At 43.5% G+C, this 4,863-nt stretch overlaps 1 long non-coding RNA gene across 1 annotated transcript; it reads left to right on the plus strand.

Annotated features, from left to right (window-relative positions):
* LOC123090674 (uncharacterized) lies at window positions 1-4,227 on the plus strand. The gene is made up of 3 exons (XR_006442529.1): window positions 1-170; window positions 3,224-3,372; window positions 3,718-4,227. It is a non-coding gene; the product is annotated as an uncharacterized lncRNA (long non-coding RNA).
* The last annotated feature ends 636 nt before the right edge of the window (window positions 4,228-4,863 follow it).

Consider the following 4,863-nt stretch of genomic DNA (forward strand, 5'->3'; position numbering starts at 1 on the left):
GGCCATGAAATCTGACCAACTGCTAGCTACTTACACGCATGCTTACAACGCTAGTTTCCAGTGAGGAAGCACTCAGTACAGTTGATTGGGTTTGCGATGTGCAGGTCAGGCTCGTGGGGACGGTGAGTGGCAAGGCGGGGAGGAACACGGATATGTCACTTCATCAGATGGTGAGTTAATTTCGGCAAAGCGCAAGCTTTTATTCAAGTTCTAGATGCGTCTTAGGGGAATCAGTTTTGGACCTTTAATTGTGCTCCGCCTGCCATTGCTGGATGTCGGTCCTGACATTTGTCAAATGCTCCACGTTCAGCCGTCACTTGAAATGTTGTTGACTGTTAGTTCAATAGTGCAATGTTTGATTAGCCCTACAGGTTGATAGCCCTCTCTGGTTAATTAGCCATTTGAGAGGCAGCAGGAGCATAACAGGATACTTTTGGCTCTTATCACGCTGCAAACGATTTAATAATGGGAGATCTGCAGTTACTTTACCATTTCCGACTAATCAGCCATTTGAAAGGCACACTATAATACTGTACTATTCGGATTTGCCTTGGGTCAGAAGGTAATATTCGATCGAAATTGCTGTTCTTCAGTTTAAGAACCTTCTATTTTCATGCGATGATAAGTTGCACATGCTTGTTACCTCATGTTGACAAGTGCTCTGGTTCATCAACCCATCTACTAGTGCTAGATGTAAGTTGCAAAATTATGAAATCCTGGAGTGCTACCTGATTGTTGTTGCCTATCGTTCTGACTCAACGCATATAGTTTCAGATTTCGTCAAGGTTACTCTCTCTGCTCTTGCTCATGTGCTCTGTCTGTCTACAGCATAGTGAATTTTGCACCAACCTAAAGGTTTTGCTTTTGTTCTAACCACGCCATAATGTTGTAGGCTAAATTATTATATAAGAAATAAAAAAAATACTCAATTTCCTTATCTACATGCCCAATCTTCAAGTTTCATAGTACAAGAACAGGATAACCATCCACTTAGCTTATTTCGAAGAAACCATCCTTTAGCTGAGGAGGGTGCTCTTGTTGTTACTCATACAAAGTAATCTCCAGTCAGTTGCAATGCTGGACTCCTCTGGTTAATTAACCATTTGAGAGGCAGTAGGAGCATACATTACTGTGAAATGCTTAAACTTGTAAGTCTGTAACACTTGCGAAGCATAAATAGGATACTTCTGGCTCTTATCACAGTGGAAATGATTTAATAATGGGAGATCTGCAGTTACTTTACCATTTCCGACTAATCAGCCATTTGAAAGGCATTACTGTGAAACACTTCAATTCTTAGCACTGGCTATGCATAATAGAATACGCCCTCTGTCCGGAATTACTTTTCGCTCAGATGGATGTATCTAGCATTGAAATACATCTAGATACATCCATTTGAGCGACAAGTACTTTGGGACGGAGGTAGTACTCTACTATTCGGATTTGCTTGAGTCTGCCACATATTTCATTAGAGTGCTACTGAAGGCTGATTGGTTGTTAAACTGGAAGCTTAGCTTTCTTGCCACAAATCATAGCTAGTTGGCCATGAAATCTGACCAACTGCTACTTACAGGCTAAAAAGCACGGACACGGGGACGGAAAGACGGGGATACGCATACGGGGATACGGGATACGGCATTTTTCAGAAACAGCCATTCGGGGATACGGCGAGTATATATAAAATAAAATAAAAATATGCCATGTAATATAGAGTTAAGACAGAAAATTAATGAGAAAGAAATCAAAATAGAGAATCCTGCCCCATTTGGTGTCTCTTTATATCAAGTCCTTGATTGATCCTCGTCCCCCCATGCCATGCAACCTAACATCAAGCAGTACAAGGAGCAAGTATTCATCAATCATAATTCAAGTTCAACAGCAGCACAAGCATTCAACTAGAAACTAGCAAACATGACATGGGTACAACAGGCAACAGCAAGTCAGCAGCAGCGGCAGCAGGCCGGCAGCAAAAGCATTGAAATAGCAGCATGATTACTACAATCATTCAAAGAGCAGCAAGCACACCCTCCATTAGTTCAATGGAAGGAATCAGAATAAAAGAGATGAAGAAGTTGAGGAGAGGGCGAGAGGCTGCTGGGTTTGGAGATTGGGGAGGGTTACCTGCCGTTGGGAGGAGAGGCTGCTGCCTGCTGGTACTGTGGGGTAGCAGTCGCCGGTCGAGTGCAGGTGTCGCCGCTGGTGGCAGCGTTGAGTCCAGGCGGCGGTGGCTTCGATCCAGGAGGCGGCTTCGATCCAGGAGAGGCTGCGACCTGGGAGCACATCGCTTTTGTGTGGAAGAGATGCATGCGACTACATAGGGTTTCGTTTTGGGCCTGTTATTGGGCCAGGCCGTGTCCCAACCGTGTCACGGATGTATCCCATCGTATCCCCTCATTTTTTTTCTTTCTTTTTAATCGAAAATCAGGGGATACTGGGGACACGCGTATCCTGCCGTATCCCGCCGTGTCCCCGTATCCCGCCGTATCAGAACGGCAGATCGGCAACTCCTGCCGTGTCCATGCTTTCTAGCTTACAGGCATATACAACGTTAGTTTCCAGTCTTACAAAGATGGCTCAAAGTGGCTGCTGCATCAAAGTGTCTGCAGCTATTTACTTATATTAAATACAAGACGTCTCTTCTGTACATATGTTTGTCAAGGATGAGATCCACATGATTTAGTATTTAGAGTACTTCATAGCTAGCTACTCCCTCCGTCCGGGTTTATTAGGCCCAAAGACCACTTTGATAGGACCAAGGCAGTGCTAGAAAGCAAACGCTTGAAAATTAGAGCTGAAATTGGCCAATTAGCAGGCTCTCCTCTAGTTTAAAGTAGATGCTAAATTAATGAGCCGTGGCACCTTACATGCGCATGCAACCGTAATAAACAGCCGACGCAGGAAACAAGGCATTGCATGGGGCGGCTCGCAGGCAAACGACCGCATGCACTGGCTTGCATGCATGGCTCATAACTGCTCACTCGGTTAACAAGGCACCGCATAGGAATAGGGACCGGAAAAATGCTGCTATTGGAGCAGGTTTGGTGTGCGCGGCCTTACATTTTCGGACGGGGCTTCGTGGCCAGGAGGCCCTTTAAACCCGGATGGAGGGAGTAGCTAGCTAGCTAGCTACTTTAGTGTTATGCTCCTATCATGATAAAGAATGAATTTTTATGTTCCTCCTCGTCTTCTTCTGCTCTCTCTGACACCTGTTTCATCTCTGTAGGCAGGTAGGAGGTACAACGGCCAGCGACCGGGACGACACCAACAGCCAAAGGAAGCTTGAGGTCTGCTCCTTCTCCACCAGTAGAGAGGAGCCTCCTTTTTGGGTTCCGCGTGTCTGCTCCGAGCCTACCAGCGCCGATGCCATGGAAGGTACCCTCCACGTCTCTCATCTCTCTGTTCGGTCACGTATGGTTCTATGCTGATTCCTTTTTTCTTTCTCTCTCTCTCTCCGATTTAAACGTGCTTAGATCCTTGAGTCGGAAGGTAGCTTTTATTAGTTTGATTGAAACTGCTCTCCAGTTTAACAACCTTATGTTTTTGTGTGATGTTGACAAGTGCTCTGCTTCAGCAGCCCATATACCAATGCTTCTTGTCTGTGGCTAGCTATTTCTCTTGATTTTACTTCTTATAATTCTCGCTGTTCCCAATCATTGTCATTGTCTGTAGCTAGCTTCCAGCTGTCATGACCAATGCTTCTTGTCTGTTCATATGCAGATTTACTCAGGCACGCGAAGCGTAATGAGGAGCAGCTGCTGGGCGTGATGTTGATCGATCCTAGCCTGTCTTCCGGCTCTCAGTGATTTGCTCCTCGAGGTGTATGCCGTGCTGCACCTGAATCCTGTTGACTACGAGCAGCGGAACGCCTTGTTTGATGTATTCAGCAACATGGCAACTAAAATCTTTGGTAAGAGATGATATAGTTTGCCTTTGTTACTAATAATGTGATCACTGAATAGCATGATGAACTTGTCGCAGAGTAGAGAAAGATAACATCGTCATGAATATTATCTCTCTTCCAGTTATACTCCCTCCGTAACTTAATATAAGATGCTTTTTGACACTATGCCAGTGTCAGAAAACATATTATATGAAGTTACGGAGGGAGTAGTAATCAGCGGTTTTACTCTTTGTATTTGAGATTTCTCAAAAACTCTCGTTACTTATGTTATCTATCTACTTACGGAGGGAGTAGTAAAACTAATAAGAAGAATACCATTCTTAATATGTTTGATTCTGGTTATTTGTTATCTATCTACTTATGTTATCTAGCATCTACACGATACTTTTGTGGAAGGTGGACTGTCGCTGTCAGAAATCAGAAATACTATTTTCTTGGCTTTGGTCTTTTGGACAGTTGAAGTTTGTGAATAATCATGCTGTGTTGTTAGTTGTTACTTTAAGTATGGTCCCTGAACTGCTAGTGGCCCTTGAATTGTACTCCCTCCATTCCTAAATATAAGTCTTTCTAGAGATTTCAATAGGGACTACATTCATTTTCCTCCGTATGTAGTCTCTTTTGGAATCTGTAGAAAGACTTGTATTTAAGAGTGGAGGGAGAATTTGGGTTAACCAATACCAAGTTTGTGTCCCATTTAGCGATATTTGTCTTTCTTTTTTTTTCTCCCTGAAACGCTAGGGGGCTATATTTGAGACCATTGAATTTATATGACCGTTTCATGTGTTTCTGTCCATTGAACCTTATGTTTTTGTGTGGGTTTTGAATGAGGTTGCTAACTTTGTATGATGCACAACGTCATAAATACTCCCTCTCTGTAAAGAAATATAAGATCCTTTGGATCATGAATGATCTAAAGGATCTCATTTCTTTACAGAGAGACTAAGAGAAAAGCACACGATGAA

Source organism: Triticum aestivum, chromosome 4B (assembly GCF_018294505.1).
Source record: "Triticum aestivum cultivar Chinese Spring chromosome 4B, IWGSC CS RefSeq v2.1, whole genome shotgun sequence".
In the NCBI taxonomy this organism is placed as follows: Eukaryota; Viridiplantae; Streptophyta; class Magnoliopsida; order Poales; family Poaceae; genus Triticum; species Triticum aestivum.